This window comes from Pan troglodytes, chromosome 6 (genome assembly GCF_028858775.2).
Source record: "Pan troglodytes isolate AG18354 chromosome 6, NHGRI_mPanTro3-v2.0_pri, whole genome shotgun sequence".
In the NCBI taxonomy this organism is placed as follows: Eukaryota; Metazoa; Chordata; class Mammalia; order Primates; family Hominidae; genus Pan; species Pan troglodytes.
Genome location: NC_072404.2, coordinates 132,054,802 through 132,079,966, shown reverse-complemented (window position 1 = coordinate 132,079,966; position 25,165 = coordinate 132,054,802). Strand labels below are relative to the sequence as shown.

The window sequence follows — 25,165 nt, the reverse complement described above, 5'->3', positions numbered from 1 at the left end:
TTTAGGGTTTAAATCCAATCACTGTCTATGTTACCTTAGGCAAGTAAGTCTAAGCCTGTATTTTCTCATCTAAAATATGGGCAGGATTATAGTACTTACCTCACTTGTGAGACTTATTCTAAGGATTCAATAAGTTAATGCATGTAAACCACTAAGAACACTGCCTGGCACATAGCAGGTCAATGCATGTTCTCTATTGTTCGTACATGGCCCCCAACAAACACTTATAAGCATCTAAGTGTCAGATACTGTACAGAGTGCTGAAGATACAAAAATAAATAACACTTTCCAAATGTCAGTGAGATCTCAGGCCAGTAGTGGAGATAGACAGACTATAGTTTAAACTCAATGTAGAAATGTCTACAGAGGCCCTTAAAGGGGAACTTAACTAGGACAGAAAGTCACGTGGGCTTACCAGTCAATCAATCATGGTGCTTTCCTCATAATGCATTCACAATTCTGAGGTCAAACACTGGAGAGGGCCTAGTTTTAGTTGTGGCAGTGCAGCTAATTATTTGTATGACCCAGGCAAGTCACCCAACTCCTCTGAGGTCAACTGCTTTCTTATTTGAAAATTATAATGCTGAACCAGCTGTGTGCTGGCTCATGACAGCCTACTATGTGCATCTCTTCCCAACTTGTGTTTCAGTGACCTCATCTTGGTAGCCTAAAATCAGCCATGGTGGCTGTATTGACACCATAGAAATTGGCAAACACTATAAATCAGGGCTTGTTATTAAAGCCCGCAGAGGGATGGTTATTAAATATTTAATGGCATACTCCTGGGTGGAACTAAAGAACTTCAAAGTGTTTTCCAATTCTAATAATTTTCAACTCTGAGATTGTTCCTCTATGATTACATTTTACACCAATGCCATTGACTTGGCATATTATTGCTTTCACTTCCTCATCTATATAACTTGCCAGATCTGGCTGTGTGAGCATTTTAATATTTATATTGGTAGTGAAATACTCCAGAAATACTTTCACTTTTCATATATTTTTGTCCTGATATATTTATACCCCCATGATGTGTCTGGATCAGGCTTTCAATATAGACTGTCTTTTCACTGTTTCTGTTATTTTTGCTTTCTGAAATAGAGCTAGCCATTTAACCAACTTTGAGTTCCCTGCTAAAAGGAACACGTAAAGATGATTCAAACAGACTGACTAATTCATTCTCTTAAAATGTTGTGCACATATCAGGTGAAAGTGAATCATCCATAAAACATTTCTTTATTTCTTTTCAGATGAAAGTTAAGGTAATATCACTGGCAAAACATTTCCTGGGAGTGATCATCTCAATGGCACCTTGGCCACTAAACTATTGATATTTAGGAGTACTTCCTTTAAAGAAGATGGCTGTTATTAATAGTTACAAATACCAGTTCAGCCTACCTTTAAAACCAGCGACTTGATCTGTCCATCATCTGCCCACCTCTGGTTTTCTCATTCAACTAGCTTACATTGGTCTTTTCATTTCCCAGAAATCTAGCGATACATTCAAATCTCTAAGTATTCATTGAGTAATTGTCAACACTATCACTGTCCTCATCATAAAAACATTGCAGAGCCTACAAAAATGTATATTGCATTCAAACACTGATTCCTCAGGAAAAAACCCAACAGAGGCAATAGAATAAGTTTCTTCTTAAGAGAGAGACTTTCTAAACCGTGACATAGGTAATTTTGCTGTCTTTAGGGATTAATTTTCTTAGCTGTCATAATTTATAACTATGTAGATAGCACTTTATAGTATATAGATATGGTCAGCTCCATCATCTCTTCTAATCATGATTATCTTATAAGGTAAGCATTATCCTGTGTTTCCAGATGACAAAACTGAGGTTCAAAGAGGAGAAAATATCTGAAATCTACTAAACGAGCAATTCAGTTCTTCTGAGTGTATTTCTAATTGTTTTAAAATGTATGATCCTTATTTGAATTGTTTTAAATTATTTGCATTTCCTGGAAAAGATTTTTATTCCAAAGGCACAGTATTTTAATAAATACCTCTTTTTACCTTCCCAGAATCCACTGTCTCTTATACCGGCAACTCTTTTGAAAATTCTCCCTCTCCTATCTCCTGGGACTGTCAATCACATGGTCTACATCTTTCAACACAGAATGAGTGTGCAAACCAGGCTGGCCTTTCAACGAACTCTGTTCTCTTGACACGGAGCTTGGTCAGGGTTGAGTATGTGGCCAAAGCAAGGCCAAACAGAATCTCTTTGGAGATTTAATATGGATGCTGGGAGAGGGCCTCTTTCATTCTGACAGCATGAGCACTAAAGATGATGTTAACTTGGGATGTCTGATGCCCATCTTTGCCACTATGTGGAGAAAGCCAGCCTGAGCATGAAACTGACCCAAGAGGCCAGAGAGCCCAGACACGGAGGGAGGCAGGCTCCTGATGTGATTGTCTGAGCATCTGTATCCAGCCATGTCTTAAGCTAAGGCGAGCCAGTAAAATTTCTTCTTTTCTTCCTTATTTCTTTTTTTAAATAAGTTTAAAAATGATTCTTTTACTCCTTGCTCCTGAAAAAGTCCTGAGCTAACAATGTCCAGTAGACAATACTACAAACTTGAGTTTAAACACAAAGTCAAGTGCATAAAAGCAACTTTACGTAAAATATTCAAGTAATTGGGACAAAGATGGTCTCTTTATTTACTTGAATAATTACTTTAAATATTCCACTTTGCATTGGAGAACATATCTATTAGTTAAGATTTCTGAGGTGGTATACTAGTATTTTCTTATTATATAATTCTAAAATCTTCTACAATATTTACATAAGATAATCTCAAAATGGAAATAATGGATCTAAGTAAAGAGTTAAGATATAGAAACTGGAAAATATTTCAACATTGCTTTTAAGTGCAAGAAAGGGATTTATGATGATGGAATATGGCTGAGGCCCCATATTAAGGAAATTACAGTCATAAAAATAGCCATGGCTAAATCTCCAGGAAGACTTGCCAGAGTGAAATCTTAGGGAAAAATCTTAGCCCTGTCCACATTTATATTATGTTTATTAACTTTAAAAGTAGGTCTATTAAAATAAAGTTAAGATTCCAATAGAAGATTCCTAATGACATTTAAAATACTGTATTTATAAACACTCACTGTTTATGAAGAATCATATTACATTATATCATATGATATTAATCAAGTATTTGGGAGCACCCATTGCATGCCACGTACTTGACTAGATACTAAGAGTTTCTTCCCTCAAAGAGTGTACAGTCCGTGGATTTGAAGATAACAGGATAAACTCCGAAATCTAAATGTGCAACCTAAATGGAAAAGTGGATAGATCCACTGGGCTGAAAGCAAATTTGTAAACATGCTTAGTTGAATGTTTGATTCTTATGCCTAAAGACTTAACAGTTAGTGTTATGATCATCAAAAGCACCTACATTTACTTTAAAAAGATAAAACAATAGGCCATGTCAAAAATCCCTTCTATCGTAGCCAGACACTACCTTGACAATGGTTTCCAACAGTGAATCGAAGGGACAGGAGGAATCTTCAGAATTTTTCAGTGCATTCAACTGCTCTTTGGTATAATCACATTTAAACAGCCCAAAACATTCTGGAGACAAGGTGGAGTGTAGTGGAGAGAGTGTGGGCTTTAGTGTCAGACAGACTTAGATGGGATGTGAATATGGCCTTTTTCACTGACATGCCTTCTGATTTGAGTGTCAGTTTCTTATATTCAAAACGTGGGGATAATGATATACATCTCATGGGTTGGCCATGAGAGTTGGAGATAAACTGTGAGAAACACTGTCATTCAGTTATGCAGCACACCCTAGCATTTAATAATAGCTACTATGCTTATTATCCTAACTTGTGTTTTGGCCAGTTTTTGCCTGCCCTCATAAAAAATGAGGAAGTTGGCACAGTCCCTTGGGTGAGACCACTCCAAATACCTGGTGACTGTTTCATCACTTTAGTCCTCTCATCTACAGTTTAAATAGTGTTATTTCTTCTTTTCCCACCCTTTAGCCATCTTGTGGTTTTCCTCTAACCTCGGTTCAAGTTCTTGAAGCCCTTCGAAAATTGCCCCCCAAGACAGAAGCCACAGTAACAGCCTCCCATACTAGAGAAGTAAAAACAAATAGGAACCAGTATTTTAACTCTTTAAAAAAGAGTTAGCTCAGGCCAGGCACTGTGACTCACGCCAGCAATCCCAGCACTTCAGGAGGCTGAGGCCGGACGATTGCTTGAGTTCAGGAGTTTGAGACCAGCCTGGGCAAACCCCATCTCTACAAAAAATAAAAAAATTAGCCAGGCATGGTGGCATGTGCCTGTAGTTCCAGCTACTGCGGAAGCTGAGGTGGGAGAATCACTTGAGCTAGGGAGGTTGAGGCTGCAGTGAACCGTGATCACACCATTGCACTCCAGCCTGGATGACAGAGCCAGACTCTGTCTCAAAAAAAAAAAAAAAAAAAAAAAAAGAGTAAGCCCATATCCCAACTGAGATTTAGCAAGTAAAGATATAGGATGCTGAGTTAAATTTGAATTTCAGATAAACAGTGGATAATTTGTTTAGTATAAGCATGTCCCAGGAATGTATTTTATATGACAATCCTAGTCGTCAGCAAATGGGGAAAAATAAGGGAACAATAATCTTTTTTACCCACAAAACTCAGATTAAAAAGATTTGGGCCAAATCTATTTATCTGTTGGGGTAGAATGTTTTTAAAGCTTTCTGTGGTATACATGTATTGCAAAACTGCATAGCATTTTTTCATTTGGGTTTGCTTCTGTGCATCTAAAACATGTTTTAAAAGTTCCTGGCAGGTGGTTTTAAGTGTCATATGAAGGTATAACTATATGAAAGGGAGTAAAGAAACTTTTCCCCCCTATAGTTGTACTGTATGTGGCAGCCTGTCATTTACATGAAATTTCTGAAACAGAAAAGGTATTCCCAGATTGATTTACATGCTTTATTTATAATAAATGAGCTTATTAAAAAATTCAAATACAGGTGGCTATAGGAGATAAACAAGTTAAGCTTCATACAGGAATGATTTGCATGTGTTATAATTAATGTTTCCAGGGGGTGCTCTAAACGGTTTCTTGATTATTACACAAATGTTGTTTCTTTGACAGATAGTGCTTTTATTCAGACTCTTATCTGTTTTTGCATCCCCTCTTAGTCCTATAATCATTTAAAAAGTTGAAAATGGCTGCCTGTTAGCATAAGAAAAAGCCAATTGTGCATTTTCTAGTTGTAACATATGATTGAGACTATTATCCAACTCTGATATGGCAAGAGTAAAGATAAAAAGAATAGAATGCCATTATATCCTCAAGATTACCCTTTATAAATTCATATTCTGTCAGCAAACATCTTTGTCCTTTTAAGAATGGTTGAAAGTACTCAACTTCTGGGAAAGAAGAATAAATGGACATTTGTTTTTACCATTGTACATAATGTAAAAAATATTGTTCAGAAAATACATTGAACTCTCAGAGCCCTGATTGACAGATGGGCTTTTGTCCCATTAATAAATTGTAGGTCAGACAAAAATGTTTCATTGCCCTTGAAAGTGTGAAGGTTGAACTTCCCCAATGTAAAGAAAGTGCTAAAATGCATGAAAACTTACACAAGTATTTTTTTTCGTATTTTTCAGCCAAATGGATGGACATAATTTTGTGATTCAGACTGTGTAGCAGTGTTACCAGTTTTTGTTCAATTAATCCAGGAAGACTGAATAACATAAATCCACAAATCACATTTGAGAAACATCTTTCCAAGTCTATATATTAAAAAAAAAAAAGAGGCAATCAACCTTTGCCAGTTGCATTCAAATACTGGGTTTGGAAAGGATAAACCGACTGAATAGTCAGAATGTGAACCACTGAAGGGAGACAAGTTGGAGAGGAAGCTGGTACATTACTCACGAATGAATCAGACATTCCCTCCCTCGGTGTTTGAAAATGTCCTCGGCATAAAGCATGGTACAATTCCAAACGAGGAACTATGCTCAGGATTGGATTTATATGACTGATCAGTTTCCTCTGCTGTTATCGAAAGCAGATATCAAATGGCTGTGGAGGAATGCAGGTGGTGAGTGAACCCCATTCTTTTCACAGTGGCTGTCACACAAAGAAAGAGAAATCAGCACCCAGGGACAGAGAGACAAAGGGGAGAGGTGTGAGGGTGCCAAAGGCCAAGCCCCCTCTAGCCTCAAAATGCAGAGCGTTTGAATGACCTGGGCGTTCCTTGTAGTGCTATTTTCTCTTAGGTCTGAATTTATTTTGCTTATTTGCTCACACCTGAGAAATTTTCTTGGAAATCAATGTTTGCAAGTAGACTCTGACACTGGTATGAACTAAGGTCTCTTTTTCAAGATCAAAATTGTCAGTATATGACATTTTCTTATTTAGGCAAAGTAGACAAGAATTGTTAGAAATCATGAGAATACTGTGAATGTGAAGGAATAGCCAAACCTGGCCACATTTTGTACAGACGTGGATTCCTTGGGTGAACATAATGCAATCCTAACAGTGTTGGAAGAAGAATTAAAAGTATATGAATAGCATTATGTTGAGATCAATATGTCACCAGAAAATAAAGAACCAAACAAAACTGTTTACAAAAATCTTAAACACTTTTAAAAGAATAGAGAATGCTGAGCAAATAGATTCTCGTAAAACTAGGATAGTACAGAAAAATAAGTACAGAATCCAATTTCTGAAACGCAGTAAACACTCTGGATCCTTGAAAAATCAATAAAGCAAAAGGTTAGGACAACCTGAAAACAACTGTGCTTAGGATTGCATTTACGTAACTCATCAATTCAAGGAAAACAATTCAGGGCAGGTTGTGTGTATATAGGCGGTATGTGTATTTATGGGAGAGGAAAGAAATAGAAGAGAGAAGAGAGGGCAAGAAATTAAAACAAACAACTTTTCCAACCATACAGGTGTTGCCCCTTGACTGGGAATCTCCACCTTCCACCTGCAACACTCCCAGGCTGTGCTGTAAAGGTGTGCGCATGTCAGTGGAGCAGCACGGGGGAGAAGAGCTAACTATGCAGACAGAAAGCAGGGCCAAGGAGTATTTCAGAGGGGATACTACTTGAGCTGTGTCTTGCAGGATAAGTTGGAGCTGCTCAGGTGCAGCTGAGGTAGGGGACAGACACTTTCGGTGGAGTGGACTCACACACAGGCACCTGGGGAGAAGATGCAGGGTTGTCCAGGAAGCGGCAATTGGCATAGAGGCCAGGTGGGCTGGGTTGACAGTGGAGAAAGGTATAAGGTTAGGCTGTGGCCACATTAAAGAAAGTCTGATATGTTTTGTTGAAGGATCTCCAGAGAATCCCGAAATCCATCTCTCCAATATCACTTTTGTCTATGCAACAGCTATTTAAGACCAAATTTGACAAATATTTACTGGGGTCCTACTATGCATCAGATGCTTGGGATACACCAGTAAACAAAACCCAACACCCCTGCTCTTGTGGAACTTACTTTTTAGCTGGGGACAACAATTAATACCCATAACAAGCTGATGATGTAGTGTTTCAGAAGTTGATGTGTGTTACAGGGAAAAACAAAAAGTAGGGCTGGGGCATCAGAACTGCCTGGAGGAGAGGTATGGGGATAGGTTTGTAGCTCGGAAATTGGGAAGGTGGCTTTTGTGGACCCAGATGTCTGAGATGGGAAAAGAGATTTCTGGGCAGAGGCAAGAAGGAAGAACTAAATGTGCCTGGTGTGTCTGAAGCACAGCAAGGGGGCCAGTAAGCCTGGACTTTGTTGACCGGGAGCTGAGATCAAAAGGACAAAGAAGCAGAGCATCTAAGGCCTTGTAGGCCCCTGGGAGATTCAGGTTTTTATTGGAGTGAAATGGGGAGTCATTGCAGGGTGTTGAACAAGGGGGGATTATGTTGGAATGTATTCACCTCGATCATATGGGAGAGAAGACTGCTAGTGGCTGGGGGGCAGTTCAGGGCAAAGGTGGAGTGGTGAGGCCAGCTGGGAGGCTCCTGTGGTGTTCCAGGAGGGGGACCCTGGTGGCCTGGGCCAGGAAGGAAGGGGAGAGTGGGGAGATGTGGCCAAATTCTGGTTCTATTTTGAAGACAGAGCTATTTTGTCACATGCCTCAGATCGAACTCCATCCGGATTTACTGATGGAGTCAGATCTGAGGCATGTGAGAAAAAAAGGAGAATATGCCAAGGATTTTGACTTTTTTAACAGAGAGAATGGCTTTGCCAGTTACCGACATGCAGACTCTGGTTGGTGAAGCATGTTTGTAGGATATGAGGAGACCAGGAATGTAGTTTTGCCCACGATGGAGGTTTTTTTATTTTTATTTTTTTGACATGGAGTCTTGCTCTGTTGCCCAGGCTGGAGTGCAGTGATGTGGTGTTGGCTCACTGCAACCTCCGCCTCCCAAGTTCAAGCGATTCTCCTGCCTCAGCCTCCTGAGTAGCTGGGATTACAGGCACACATCACCACACCTGGCTAAATTTTGTATTTTTAGTAGAGACGGGGTTTCACCATGTTGGCCAGGCTGGTCTTGAACTCCTGGCCACCACCCGCCTCACTATCCACCCGCCTCAGCCTCCCAAAGTGCTGGGATTACAGGCGTGAGCCACTGCACTCAGCCTGACATACATTTTTTAGGCATCTAGGTGGAGATGCCGGGCATGCAGTTGGATGTTTGAGTCCTGGGGTTAAGGAGAAAGGTCTGGGCTAGAGATTTAAATTAAGAAGTTGTCAGCATGTAGACATCATGAAAAGCCATGAGAGTGGATGGGATCTCCGAGGAGAGAGACTGTAGAGAATGAAGAGAGGAGGACTGAGTGATGGGGCCACCAAAGCTAATAGGCCGGGAGACAAAGACAGATGGGACAAGAGACCAAGAAGGAGTAGTTGGATATCCTTCTGGTATCTCCATCTACTCCCACAAAACCTGGTCTCCCTCTCTGTATCCTACCTCAGTGCTGAACATGTCCCATATTTCTAGGACATCATCTTTGACACCCACCTACGAATATTTTAAACATGTCCATCTCCTTATTGGCTTCCATGCCCATGGTCAGGGCAGTGTCACTTCATACCTGGATTACTACAACAGCTTCCTTGCTGGTCTTCCCTCTCCATTCTCACCCTGATCATCTGCCCCCTAGCATACCAGAGATATCTTTCTAAACTGACAATTTGACTATGTCACTTCTTTGCTGAAAAAAAATGTCAACCCCTTGGCAGAGCTTACAAACCACATACCATTTTTTTCTGCCCCACTCTCCAGTCTTGCCTCTTGCCATCACACCATTAGAAATCTAGGCTCTGGCCACTCTGCCCTCTTCCAGTTCTTGAAGCAAGCCATGTGCTCAGCCACTCTGGGTTTCAGCACATGTGGATCCCTCTTTATGGATATTCTTGCCCTCAACTTCACATGGATAAGTTGTCCTCTCTCTTCAAGCCTCATCTTAGGGAACAGTTCTGGGAAGCCTTCTCTGATGCCTCTCTTACCTTCTAGTAAGGAATTAGGAACTCTCCTAAGTGCTCAAACATCAAACCTATCTTCCCCTTATCTAGCCTTTACCACACTATATAGTAACTTATTTATCTGTGTCTCCCATCAGAGTGTAAGCTCCACTTTTAGCCCTTAGCATAGTGTCATTACATGGCACTTAGTAAGCATTTATTGAATGAATGGACAACAGAATCAATCAATATACAAAAGAATGTTCCTGAACAAAGTTTCTAGCATTATGGAAAGAAAGGAAGGACTAGACTATACACATATTAAAGTGAGAAAAATTATGTGGGAATTATTCAATATGGATTTTGATTGTAGAGGAGACTGAAAAGCCAAGAATGGCTAAAAAAATGTCTATCTGGGTATCATAAACCAAGGTAAGGAAAATAGGGAGAGGAGACTTTGAGGGTAAAAGTAATTAGTTGAGTTAATAACCCTGATGTAGCTTCTGGTCATCTAAGTGGTGGAGTCTGTAAGGTAGCTGACAACATGAAAGTGGTGGTCTAGAGAAAAGAGGAAGTGAGAGAGAGCAGTTTGTGAACCACTCGTCCATCGGTGTATTGGAAGTCACTGAAGTGAGATCACTTGTGAATGTGTTTTGTAAGTAGAAAGGAGGAATTCAGATGGAGCCTTAAAGAAGACTAGAATCTAACCTTTATGTTTTAAAGGGTAAAAAGAACAATTGTAGGCAAAGAAAATGTGGAGAGATAAGCTAAAGGAGAACTTTCGAGAAGGAAGAAATAAAATGTATGGTGTCAAATTCTACAGACGGGTCAAAAGGGATAAAAACCAGTGTCCATCAGATCTGGCCATGAGGAGGGCACTGGTGATTAGAATGAGGACACTTTCTTGGGCATGTGGTACAGACTGCTTGAGTTGAATGACTTAAGAATGAATGGGAATGAAGAAAGTAGAGAAACTGAGTTAGACATTTATTTTCAAGAATTCGTTATTTAAAGGCTAAAATGAAAACAGGAGTGACTACTTAAGGAAATTGTGTATTCAAGATCCTATCAGGATGCCTGATGTGTGTGTTTTATTTCTTCTAGAAGAATCAGTAAGTTGAGTAAGAGGTGAATGAAAAATAGAGAAGCCATGGAATACTATGCAGACATAAAAAAGAATGAGATTCTGTCTTTTGCAGAAACATGGATGGAATTGGAGGCTGTTATCCTTAGCAAACTAACAAAGGAACAGAAAACCAAATACTGCATGTTCTCACTTATAAGTGGGAGCTAAATGATGAGAACCTATGAACACAAAGAAAGGAACAACAGACATTGGGGTCTACTTGAGGGGGCAGAGGAGGGAGAGGAGCAGAAAAGATAACTATTGGGTACTAGGCTTAATACCTGGGTGATGAAATAAACCCTGTGACACGAGTTTACCTATGTAACAAATCTGCGCATGTACCACTGAGCCTAAAATATAATTTTTTTAAAAAAGAAAAATGGTGAGGGAGATTTTAAACATGAGAAGAGTTGTAAGGTGGGTAGGATAGAGGGAGGAGGTGCTCAAAGGTGTGGGGAACAACAGGGTCAAGACTTAGGTAGAAAAGACTGTTTCATCCTTTGAGACAGAAAGAGGTAATAATGGGTGACATGGAAACCACTGGGCTTGTGTTTACTCTCTAAACTATAAGGAAAGATCTTATACTGAGAATAAGGGGAGCCCAAAAGATGCAAGAGCTTAAGAAATGGTGAGAGTTTGGAATCACCGCAGTGGGCATGGCGAAAAATTGGACTGGAGACATGCAAACAGACTTGCTGGTTAAGAGAAGCAGGTGCTATGAATTGGGCAAAATGGGAAAGAACCAAAACAAGAATGAAAGTTCACTCCAGGTCATCCTTATCCTAATGGACAATGCCCATTCTCATTGAACGTCTTCACTGTCAGTAGGCAGGTTTGGGCATTAAATGGTTACATAATTATGAACTCAGTGGTAAATTCCTTGTAATGTTTATATAATTCATCAGGTCTATGGGCCCTTATTAAGAGAAAATGCCAGCATTTAATTATTTTTATTTCAAAACCGGTTTTATTGAATTCTGCAAGGAATAACTTCAGGGAAAAGAAAACACATTGAAACAGATACTCTCCTCTCTTTTCAATAAAGCCAACAGTCTAAAGATGTTAAAGAAATAAATCACATATAATGATCATCTAACTCTGAAAATTAAAACCCATTTAGGGATTATGAAGGAACCTTGATCCTGGATACCAGTCTAAGTTATTCGTCTAATATCTTTAATAATGTTTGGAAAGTAATTAATCAACTTATGACATAGATTCAAGGGCTGTCACCTTTCATTGTCATTAATGAAACTGTCTGGGATTTTATCTGCACTTTTCTGGTGATTTAAAGAACAATTTTTTTTGGGTAAGCTCTTTGAAGACCAAAAGAATGTTTAAAATCACTGGGCCTTGACGTACAGATTTCAATGAACAATAATCCAAGTATGTGTTAGTGAGACTGAAATAAAATTTAGAAATATCTTAATTTTGACAAGACAGAAAGGGAATTTTTGAAAAGTCCAAAATGCATATTCATTTGTGTTAGGAGGAAGATTTTTTTTTGTCAACAATCTCTGCTTTGGTTACTTCTTTACATAATACAAATTACAAATATCATACTATTTGATACTCATTAAAAACAACAATAGCTAAGGTAATATTTTAAGCCCAAAGGTTTGCCTAGGTCCTAAGTGATCATATTGGCTTGCTGTCTTTGTATTAACCAGATGGTTGTGAGACCACAGGCTCACTTCGGACAGTGTAGCCATTGGCTGGAGCCATATGAATTCTGCCTGAAGTGAGGGCAGAATCAGATGACAGTGGCTCACCTAAGACCCTCAGAGGAGCCAAAAGACAAGTAGTGAAGGCAGGCCTTGATAGAAGCTTTCCTTGAATCTTTATATCACTGTCTAAATTCGTATTTAGAATAGAAAAATACAATTCCTACATCCATGCTAGTATGAACTTTGTATAGTCAAGGACCAAAGAAATGGTTTCAAGGTAGTATCCTCAAGGAAAGCTAATATATATCCCCAGAGACAATATCCCAGTGGAAAAGGATTACAGATAACAGGTTTTAGGGCCATAACTTTTGGTCCCAACAGGAATTTATAGATTATAATGAGCTAGATATGCTAGAATATTTCAGTCATGAAAATGGTGTAAAACCTTTATAAATTTGCCTGAGTTTTCTTTTCATATTTTGATTTCCTCAGAGAAAATGGAATTTCATTTAGAGTGCCTGGGAGTAGATAACAGAGTGCTTAGGACATGCCTCTGACACTCAGAATAAAAGCTTTCTCTGCTTCTGTGACATATTCCTGCTATTCTTCCTGGTAATTGAGGGGAGGGCAGACTAAGAGGCCCAATTTAGGACTGGATAGATGATAGTCTATCTTTCTCCAGAATCAAACCACATGTAACACAAGTTGGCAGAAATTTAGACTTTGTAAAGCAATGTCTAAATTTTCCCACCATTTCCCAAGGTGGGAAAATGGTAAAGGTACCATTTTCCCGTGAGCTTTACTTTATTCCATACCCTCCCTCCCCCACTTTTTCTGAGACAGGGTCTCTCTTTGTCACCCAGGCTGGAGTGCGGTGGTATGATCTCGGCTCACTACAGCCTTGGCCTCCCAGGCTCAGGTGATCCTCCCACCTCAGCCTCCTGAGTAGCTGGGACTGCAAGTGTGCACCACCATGTCCAGCTAATTTTTGTATTTTTTTTTAAGAGGGGGGTTTTGCTATGTTGCCCAGGCTGGTCTCAAACTCCTGAGCTCAAGCCATCCACCCACCTTGGCCTCCTAAAGTGCTGGGATTACAAGCGTGAGCCACTGTGCCTGGCCTATACACCATTTTGACCTGCCTCTTTCCTACTTAGAATTCAGGCAGCCTGATTGTTAATGGTACACTCTCTTTATGACTTAGGGTGCACCCAAGCCCATGACCCTTCAGCATATCTGGCCCACCTTTCCCCTTCCTTTGCTCATTGATCCAATATCCCATCTAAACCTCCAGGCCTTCTCCTTTATTATCTATTTTCTATATATGGCATAAGAATTGTCACAAAAAATCTTTCTTAAATTGAACTACATTTTCCCAACTGTTCAAATACTCAGGCATTCATTCATTTTTCAAGTTGTGAGACCTTTACACTGGAATTTTAAAAGTCATGTAAATACGAATGTGTACAAAAACACTGATATATGATTTATTACTGATGGTTTGGTTCCACCAATGAAATAAAAATTAGGCATGTCTAAACAAAGCTGTATAAATAAGTCAGTGCTGATACAGTGCCATCTACAATTAAATGTCAAAACAAGCTGTAATGATAATGTATTTAGTAAATCTTCAGGTTAACCTAAGAGAATCTCTATTTTAAGACCCTATTAACACAATTTTCCTTTTACCCCCCCCCGCCCTGCCCCCTCAAGATATAAGAAATTGCCAATTCCATCACCCCAAATGTGATACTAAAACAGCATGCTTTTCACCAGGAAAGGTTTTCTGAGGATAAAAATGTGATGAGCCATTAGAAATTCACAATATGGTATCAAGAAAGATCTCAATGCCTATATTTTAGCATGATAGTTTATTTCTTTAAGAGAGAAGGAGCTGCTGTCTCCAAAGCAGCCATTCTTTAATCATGTCATTTGAAATGCACTTAAAGCTATGTCAAATTCATATAGGAAGTCTGGTTACCAGAAAATACACATTCACAAACAGGAAATCTAACTACAGCAAGAAGGTGTTTTCCCCCGACACAATAGAGTTCAAAGATGTGTCATCCATGTAATTTGGAGCAATACCCAACACCACTCTTATTGCTGAGTATTCCTCTCTCCCCTCTCCTATATTATGACAACTCGTGATTATAGCATTACGTTTTCTAAGCCTGTTTGGACTTGCTGCTCTTGCTTATACATACAAGCGACCTGCCCTTTTTCTGTGCATAGCTTTCAATCAGTAAGCATGTCAAGGTGGGAGGAAGGATGACAGGAATAGTAAAAGGGGGAAAATCAATTTTCAGAAAGCATATGGCAACAACTGAATATTTAATCAAATTAGTCTAGAAATTCCTTCCTATTTTCAGCACTCTTTGCAAGGCAGTTGCTTCATGGTGCAAAATGAATTTCAATAAATGTCATATATTTAGTTAGATGGCTTATTTTAAAAATTTGTCTAACAAGGTCACTGACTTAGAATAGATCTCATTCCAAGGTATGACAGATGGATATCAATATTGAATAGAAGAACTGACATTAGCTAGAAGTTTCTGGGCAGAAGAAAGAGTCATTCAACACTCTACAAAATACTTACTGAGTACCTACTATGTGCCAGAATAAAATGATAAATATTTGGGCTTTGTATTTATATTACAAAACAGAGAGGAAATGTGTCAAAATAATTTCCTTGGGGTTAGTAAGGATTACAACTGAGTATTACTGGTAAACAAGGACTTTAAAAAGTGCTTAAAATTTTCACATTGCATCATTCAAACATCCATACTGTCATGGTTGCAAGATTTTAGACCTAATCAGATTTTTGAGGATGCTGTTTACTGACGCTTAGCAAAAACCAACTTCCTATTTTTTTCTGGAACAAAAAGGCCTTACACAATTTTAGAGATTTCTTGGACATCAAAGAGCTTAGAGGGACATACAGTTTGTGAGTAATGATTTAAGATTTAGTGAATCCAAGACACATGGATTAAATTTCCCTTAAAAGACCCCTAGGTTTAAAATTTAATAGCTAAAATGCTGGTCTAAACACACTCTGGTCCCAAGCAAAGCCAAAACCTATTTTTAAAGCTAGGTTGAATTGTCTTATGGACCCAAACCTTGGCTGGGTTTTCCTTTCCCACATGATTAGGCCTCAAAGGAGGCAACCTATCTCTAATAAATTTACCACTTCTCTTTTTCTCTGACTTGCAAAGACCATATTATTTCAAAGGTCTCAGCTTTGAATGTCTTTCTTTACATTTTTAATAAAATATTAAAAATTAGAAATCTTCCACGGTCTTATCAAACAGTTATTCCCCAAGTCATTCTTTTTTTAAAAAAACATACATTTTCAAATTGGACCTGAGAGTCTAGGTGCTGCCTCAGAATTCCAACTATTAAGGAGTAGGAGACCATTTCAAAACAGGAATAGACCACTGATCTTAATATGTATACTGTATGTGCACTGTTTCATGATATATTATTATATTTGCATTTAAAATAGTAGGAAGAAATACAGTACATAATCTCCCTTTCTAACACAGTGGCCTTCTGGAGGGCTGCTAGCTTGGGCATTTCACTGAGATTTTAGGATTAAAGGAAACAAATTAGTGCACAACCTGTGAGCTTTTATTCCTTTGGAAAAATAGATTTTAACACTGATCTGATTGCTTTTAAAGGGCACTGGAAACCAGGAGGGCAGTGCATGTTTTGAATTTCAATGGCAGGGTAATAACAACGGGTGAAGTTCAGTCATTTCCAGAGACAGAGAGAGAGAGAGAGAGAGAGAGACAGAGAGAGAGAGAGAGAGAGAGAGAGAGAGAGAGAGAGAGAGAGAGAAAGACAATATTCCAAAGGGGGAGTTTATCCTGAATCAGAGAACTTGGAAATGAAATTGATGCATAAAGCCATGATGGATTCAGGTTTCAGAAAACTACTACTTCAGTTTAAGAATGAAATAACTAGATTACCCTTTAGTTTAGAAATGTACATAGTTTGATGTAAAGTATGTGGGCTGATGAGTTTAGAAAAATAACTACGTGCCAATAGGAACTGACATAAAATATTGGTTTTAAAAAATCTGTTTAGTTAATTTTCTGAGAATTTTAGAAAATAAAATATTTTGTAGAAGCAGTCCTGGGGCTCTCGGGCCATGCATGCTGCTGCAATTGGGACCATCAGGAGCCCAATCGGGCTTGCAGACTTTCTGCCACTGTAAGCTGTATGGTGTTTTAAAGACACTGAGTCAACATTTTAAAATTGGGAGAGTCCTAGTTTCTCTTGAAAATCTGAAAGATACTACCACACGGGCCCATGCCATACACTGAGCCTCACAACAGCTCTAATCACGCCAAGCAGTGACTGCCCCTCTGCTTTTCCTAAGCAGTTTGTCAATCCCTAGTGAAATGGTTAGTTTTCCTCATTTAAGTTACCTGTTTGCAAATCTTGATACAGGATATAAATAGGGGAATAAGGGAAAAGGAAGAAAAGAGGAAGAAAATCCAATGCAGTGACTTAATACTGGAAAGGAAAAGGAAGGAGAGCGAGGGGGAAAGAAAGAAGTGCATAGCAGACAGAAGCTGCACACCATCAGCAACTGCCTCTTGCTGTCTTTAGATTTATACTATGGAAGGGATCAACGAAAAAAGCCATGGGTATCATTCTCAACAAATCCCACTGTGACAGGCTCACAGTGTGGAAAATAAGAAGGAAAATTGTCTGAATGGAGCAATATCTCTGATAGAGGATGGAGTATGGGATGGGACCAGGCGGATGCAAAACAAAACAAAACAAAACAAAAAAACAAAAAAACAAAACAACACTCTGGGTCTTCCTCTTCCATGTCTCATAAACCAAGAGATGTGGGCCACTCCTGTATCTTCATCTTTAACATGGTAGCTAATGATGGCAGGCACTGTCCAGGTATTTCCCTACAAAAACAGGGGCACTATTCAGGTATCTCCCTCCAAAATCAGGGAGTCTATGGACAGTTGTGCAAGCTGTGAACTGCACAATTTCAGGAAAAACAAGATGAGAATAGCACTCCTGAGAAGTGCTCCTCATATGCGCCTGGCTCACTTCCTTATCTCCTTCAGGCTCTAGCCCAAAGCCCACCTTTGAAGACAAGCCTTCCCTGACCTCACTATTGAGTTTTTCAATCACCATCCCACTCTCTCTTATCCTTGACAGTCCCTATTCTCTTTTCCATTTTATTCTACCTTGAAGCTATTATCATCACCTGACATACAACACATTTTAGTTATGTATTTCTTTATTGTTTGCCAACTCAATAGAACAGAGTGTCATGAGGTTAGAGATTTTCGTCTGTTTTATACTCTGTGGAAATGCCAGATTTTAGAACTATGCCTCGTAGGTTGTCAAAAAATTATCCTGAATGAATGACTAAATCCTCATTCACATTCTTGGAGTACAGGAACCTGGCTTTCACGATAACTTGTGATTCTCTAAGCACATTTCATAATTGCTATCCTTAATTATATTAGGAGAAATACATTTTCAAATTCTATTGCCCATTATATAATCGCCTGTGGGCCCTATAGCTACATAATTTATTATAGAAATTAAAATCAATGGGAGTAACCTACAGAAACATACTTGCACACATTTATGCAATCAGAGAGAGAAATATGTGTACCTGGGTATGTGATTACAAAGTTAACTTTTTTATTTCACTGAGCTCATACCTCCTGCTACAAATGCCACATGTGATTTTTTCTCTCAATTAAGTTTTACAGCTTATAAAAGCACTTTTTTCATTTTGTCCCATGAAAAGCAAAGTAGTCAGATTTTACTGGATGTTTTTATTGAAACAAATCCCAAGCGGAATATACTAACCTGTTTAACACAGCTGAAAAGATATCTGAGAATGGGCTTTCTGATAGAAGGATAGATTACAAAATTATTCACGGCTCTTAATCTGATAACAGGAGCAGAATGCCCCACACATATGAATGAAACCTTTTCTCGGTATGTCTCACTACAAAGAAAAGAAAAAAAGAAAAGAAAAGAAATTTAAAAAAAAGAGAGAGAGAACTGGAGAAAGAGAAGGTGACAAAAACTCCAGGGACAAGATATGTTATATTCATCATTTACCACTATCTTAAGCATCCCTAATGATGCCTCCATGGAAAATGTTTCCAATAGTTGATGGCTGAGGAAAGGTGGTATGGTGCTATTGAAATAGCATGGAGCTAGTCTCAAGCTCAGTTTCCTTGTCTATAACATAAGAATGTTAAGATGTTATCAGACTTGCCTATCTTGTAAGGTCGTTTTGGTATCAGAAAGGTGATGTATGCAGAAACAGCTTGAAAATTTTAAGGTTTTTAAGTTCCAAACTTTGATTTTTTAAAAAAAATTCTATTATTTCATAGCAAATAGGATGATTTTGAAAGTGTTTCTCGTGTGATGTCCTCTTAATAATTATGAATTTGTGTTCATTTAATATGTGATATTTGCCTGTGTATCTAGATTGTAAACTTCTCAAGGGCAGATTCCATTTCTTTCTTTTAAAGAAAATACTGTAGTACCTAGCACATATGATACTCTACCTATAGGTCCTAGCTATTTTTGGTCAGGCAAATGTGGATCTAGCAGCAACTCAGTGTCAGTTGAGAACACATCATCAAAGTGATTCTGAACTAACATTAGTCAGTGTATCTATCATTTATTACTGAGAAGTGACTATTTATTTTGCACTGAGCAAAACCCATGAAGAAACTCTGCCCTAAGGGCTTGGTGTCAAAAACACTAGTTTCAGCATACACCAGCCAGGAAAAGAAGGCTCACTTCCTGACACTTGAGTTTCTACATACATTTTCTCCCCTTAAGAGGGCACAATGAGGAAATTGAGTATCCTATGAATAAACACAGCAGACCAAGGAAATCTTAGGGATTTAGACCATGGAAAAGAAAGCGTAGATGGCTCTGGCGAGAATCACTAAGCCTAATGCCTAAAGAAGAAACGAGCAAACTGGGCTGGAGAAATGGGGGCACGGAAGGCCTTAAAAGCAGCTCTGACCAAACCAAGGGAAAGGGTTGAGGAGGAAGAGGACAGAGAAATGGGAGGTAATCTGAATGTGTGAGGAACTGTGCTCACCATGGGGGTGTCGCCATGTCTTTGGTGCAGCCACTTGGAGAAAATAAGCCAGTTAGAGGATGTTAGCCCCTCTGAGTTATTCACGTTGTTTTGAGATGACCACATTTGAGAAAAAGTTAATTTGAGACTATCATGTAGATCTGCAGAAGGATAATACGACTAATGCTATTTCAAACACTATTTTAAAAACAGCTAAGGAAATTGATGTTTGAAATGTATTTCTTAGTCTAGCCCTCATTAAGACAATTTTTTTTTAAAGATTTCAAGATTAATGCAAGGCATATACTTACATAGTCTTAAAAGGAATTTATAAAATATGGGTATTTCTCCTGCTTAGCAAAGGGTCATTTTTCTCTATTATAGGTTTAAAAGTAGTGAAAATATTAGTTATGAGCTTTCGTATTGACTGGCTATGATTAATCTGGTACATTTTTTATCATGAAGATAAACTCCATCAACTAATTTTGAAAGCATGTAGTATACATCTAATGTAAACCCCTATTGCCATGTATCAAGAACAAAGCAATTTTGAAAAAGCAGTAGTCGGCAGACTGTCTTCTATATGCCACAAATTCCATCATGTTAAAAGCAAAATATATTTAAGTTAATAACTATAGCTTATGCACCATTAAGTTTGAAAACGGAATAGAATTTTTAAAACAGCAGTACATTTCATAGGCTATCAGACGCATTTTTGTACTACCAAAATTTCTTATGAATGATGGAAATTTTCCCTCTGTTATTCAGCAGTTCAAAAAGAATGAACATTGAATACACCACAGACTTGCAAATGATAGGAACCAAAGTACCTCACTTATGTTCCATTATGGAAGTTTACACGTTCAAAACAAAGCTCAATTAGCTTAGATCAAGGAAGGAAAGCTATGTACCTGTAAATAATCCAAGCACCACTTACACTGTTTACATAAAAATGCAATTTATGTCCCTGTAGCACAGAGAAACATGATGTACATCATTTTCAGATCATTTTCATGCAGAAAAAATTCATTAGTCAGCTATAATAGTTTAGCTGTAAGGGAATATAATGTTTTTCTGAATCCATTTGCATGGCAATGTGCATGTGTCTGGCTGATGGAAGCGACACAATAAACCCCCACCCAAAGCTACAGAATGTGAACAGTCTTCTTAAAATTCAAGAGAGGGTCCAGATAGTCTATATTGCCTCCAACGTCAGTTTTTACAATCCTCTCACATTCATGGACCATCTTAACATAGCAATTAAAGTATCTTGATTATTTTGCCTAAGAGAGTTGACAATATTTCATTCTGCCCGAGGGCTCCTTTGAACATAAAACTGTGATAAGGTAAAATACACTGGGCAACTATTCATGCGTGAGCCATTGGAGCCCTCTCCAACTGCCAAATTAGCAAATGGCTCTTTTAAAACATGAAAGATATGAATGAGAAACCGTACTTCGGAGTAAATTCTGCATTGACAATAGTCAGGGAAAGTACTTTCACTGGTGCTTTAATTATCGGGTCAGCACTACGACTGGCCACATTGCCCAGCCTCTGGTTATAATCTATTTCACCTAATAAGATAGATGTCCACCACAAGCCCCAGAAAGAGATAAGGTACGATGGAAAACTGATGGATCACAAGCCCCGCGTGATTGCCAGAAATGAATTCAGACTTTCACAGAAACACCTGCCCCTTGGAAGGACCCCAACATAACACAGATAAAGCAAGGCTGGGAACAAGGAAACAGCTCGGCTCAAACCTTGCCGGCTGCATCACGGTGGGACGAGGATGACCGGATCCCTTTTGTAAGGGCTGAGTCAGATCCCAGCTTTAAAACTTGCTGGGCCATAACAGTCACACATCACCCACTGTCCCAGCGCCCCTCTCCCTCCTAAGTCATACAGGTGGCCATCAGAAGCAACCCCCTAAAAAGACAAGCCCCATTCTAGTTTCGTCCTCCCCCTGGCCACGTCTCTTCAGTTTCCGAAGCCCCTAAACTCTAGCCCACCTCCGTGGTTTTGCCCCCTGGAACAGCAGTCAGGTCTCTTAGGGGAACAAAGAAAGCAGAACCCCTGAGGCAAGGGATGGGGTACCGGATCTGAAAGGGGCTGCAATTTTACCTTTCGGTGCCCAGGAACCAGTGGAGAAGTCAGCGGCTCAAGGACCACACGCGCGCTCCGCGCCTCCCCGCCTCCTCTCAGCAAGTCAGCTGTCGCCCCGCATCTGGCTCGCGCCCTCCACTCGGCTCCGCATCTGCTCACAAAGCGCTCGGGGCGCCGCGGGCGGCGAGGGCCTCCGGGTCACCTGCGGCCGGGCTGAGCCCAGCGCCCCGCCCGCCCGCCGGCCGCACTCCCTCCGCCCCTTCCCACACGCGCGCTGCCCTGCCAGTGACTCAGCCGGGCATCGGCGCGCGCGGCCCGCGGCGGCCCGGGCGCGTTGGGGCCGGAGGCACCGCCAGGCGACCAGACTGAGGCGCTCGCCCGCCCGCCCCAGCACGTGTCTGTCTGCCTCGCGCGCTGTCCGTCCGCCTAGTCCGCGGGTTCCGAGGACCGCTGAGGTGGGGACTGGCACCACCCAGAGGGAAATCGGCCCCCGCCCTTCCTGCCGTCCGCGCCGCGCCTGGCCCCGCGGGGGTCGCGTTTCCTCCCGCCTCTGCCCCGCCCACGACAAGGTGAAACTTTCTAGGTGGAGAAGTTTTCTCGCCCTGGCTGCGCGCTCTCCTCCCCCAGCTCAGGCAGTCTGAAGTTAGCACAGCCGGAGATAAGCGGGACCGAGTCTCCCCCTCCTGGCGCTTGGGAGGCGAGTGTCACCCCGGGCTCAGAGGCAGGGCGCGCACCCTCCTGGCACCCCGCTCGCTGACCCTGGGAAGGGCGCGAGCTTTGCTCTCGGCCTCTCCCACGTCTCCGCTAACCGCCCCGCGCCCACCCGGGTTTAGAGAGATTTGGGCACCGCAGAAACAAGGAGTTCATTGTTAGAGGCGGAGGTAGAAGTGGATGGACGAATTGTCCCAATGATTTCATTATGCAACGATTATCCTCTACTATAATAACTCAGATTTCTGCAAGGAAGAACAACAGAGGAGTTTAACCCTGAGGAGACTTCCATTTCTTTTTTTCTTTTTTCTTTTTCATAGCCGGAAGCAGGCTGATTAAATAACTGGGCAAATAGCGATGAATAAGCACAACAGAACAAAAGTTTAATTCTTGAATGTTGAAATCTTATGATGATTTTAAAAAAAGAGCTTTTGGGGCCTCGGTGAACTCTATTAGGAGTAATTGTGTTGGGATAACTTTGTATTTCGCTATAAAAATTGGCACCTACAAGAGTAAATGAACACTCAAAGGTAATAGGATCTAAGGAACGGGCATTGCCGGTTAGAACTTGAGTTCGTTCCGGCTCTCATACCAACTTGTTCAAGCGTCTCATACGGGCTTGTTCAATCATGGCAATAGATAATGAGACATAGATATCTTCGTTATTGAAAGTCATGGGTTAAAATAACAGTTACTATGCAGGTTCAGTTCTTATTTACTACAGAATGAAACATAGAAAAATGTAGTAAGAATAGTTATCATTTCCCAAGTGCCAGGCACTTGGAAATGATAATGTAACCAGAGGTTACATAAGAGTGATTTCAGTCCTCAAAAGAGATTACCTCTTGATTCCCCAGTTTTATGGAAAAGGAAAGTTCCCATTACGTTATTAAAGTCTTGCATTGAACCATTTTGCAGGTAAAGAAACTGAGTCCCTAAAAGTTCCCAGGAGAGTCACATAGCTGGTTAGTAAGAGGGGCAAAGTTAGAATTTAGCTTTCAGGCCAGTCAGGTGTCCTTCACACCATACCAAGAGGCCTCAGCAGGCTAAATAAACAACGCGGCCTGACTGGAGATTTCCTGATACGGCATGGCATAATTTATCAATGACTATAGCTCATTAAAAAACACTAATTTACTGGTAATAAGGCACTGGGCCTATTTATGGACAGATCAATTACAGATTTTGGGTTCAGTAACAGCTTTCAATAAAAGATGAATAAATTAATGAATTTAAAAAGTTTTACACACACACACACACACACACACACACACACACACACACACACACACACAGAGCCATAGTTGTCTAAAGGAATGATTAGAGTGCTGTTTCTATTTCCTGGTTTCCATAGCAATATGTTAACTGGATTTTTAGATCACATTATGTAGTTGCCTTAACAGGTTTTCTGAGTTTGAGTGCCATGATAAAAATATAAAAGAAAAAATTTACAATTAAAGTTGTAGAAAGACCCAGAAAAGCCAATGCAAACTGGAAAATAAAATAGATGATAAATACAAACAACCCGTTGTGTATTTTCAGCACTGAAGCTTTCTAGTTTCTAATAACTAACAAAATTTCAATCCAGTTTTGAAACTGTATTGAAAATCATCATTTCATTTATCAACTGTAAATAAGGAGATAACATTTTATGAAATAACATAACTAACAATAGCATAACTAAAAGTATCTGGGTGTGTGAAGGTCAAGTAATTTTTACACACTACCTAGACAGATTTGATTGGGAAAATGTTTACAGATAATTTCAGATTTTTGGAAATGAATGGAAACAGATATTTTAAAAGGTAATAGGAGTTCTATAATTCAATTTTGGTTTTGCAGCAAACTTTTAATTGTTGCTATTTAACTTTCGTTGGGTTCATGTCATGGGTGATACACTGTATGATGAAGTTCTGTTGGTATTTTCTTAACCAAACCAAATCTCTTGTGGTCCACAGTGTTGGCTGGCTAAGCCAGCATCTGTTCCCAACGAGATTTTCCTGTTCCTGCCTCCACTCTTGGGGCTTGAAAAGAGAAATATTTGCTTTCCCAGACTCCTTTGCAGCTAGACATGGCCATGTGATGTCATTCTGGTAATGAGGTATAAGTTGAAGTCTGATGGGGCCTTGTGGGAAAGGGTTTAAGGCTGGTGCCACCCCTTTTCCTTTCTTGCTTCTTGATTTCATATATGATGCCCAGTGAAGAACTACCCATCTTGTGACCAGCATGCAGAAGTTGGTGCTGACATTGCTGAGGTACAGCCCTACTGCCAGTAGACACCTGCTTCCAGATTTCTTGTTTTGTGGAAAAAAAACAAAAACAAAACTTGTTCTAGACACTGGTAGCTGGGACTTCTGTCACCTGCAGCTGAAAGCAATTAAAACTGATAGACCCCTCAAATTGGGAACAACATCTCCAAGACTGAGTTGAGCATAATAGTTAAGAGTTTTAGAACCAAACAACCTGGATTTCAATCCCAGCTATGTCTCTTGCTAGCTGTGTAGCTACAGGCCAGTGGATTAAACTCTCTTGTGTCTCATCTGTGAAATGGGGATCATGATAGGGTTATTGTGAGGATAAAATGAGGAGCTACAAGTAGAGCACATGGAACAGTGTCTGGTAAAATATAAATGATCCAAAGGCATAAGCAGGTCTTATCCATCCACCTGTGGATAACATAATGTTGAACTACAAACAGGATCCCATCTCTTAACTTTGAGATGGGTCTAGTGGTAGCTGTGACAAAGAGACAGAGGAACAGCCACCTCCTGCTCTAATATGCTCTATCTTTTTTTCCCTCTCTTTAACACATTAAAATTTGGATCTTTGAAGGCACTCTTGAAGTTGGTGCTGTTTTTGAAATAAAAATGAAAGCAGTCTCCTAAGAATAGGGGCTTCATGCTTGCAATGTATGGTGAATAGGGCCCACAGACATATACAGGTGCACAGAATGTTTTTAAAAGTGTGAATTGAGGTAGAAAGACCATATGATCTGCTGTTTGCCATTGAC

The 25,165-nt window shown here is 39.9% G+C and overlaps 1 protein-coding gene across 5 annotated transcripts in view; it reads right to left on the bottom strand.

Moving 5' to 3' along the window:
* MET (MET proto-oncogene, receptor tyrosine kinase) overlaps positions 1–22,003 on the bottom strand; it is a 126,219-nt gene extending 104,216 nt beyond the window's left edge. The window contains exon 1 of one of the 5 annotated variants that reach the window (XM_016956840.4): positions 21,463–22,003. The gene's annotated coding sequence lies outside the window, so the exon portion shown is untranslated. 5 annotated transcript variants of the gene reach the window in all.
* Positions 22,004–25,165: the final 3,162 nt, after the last annotated feature.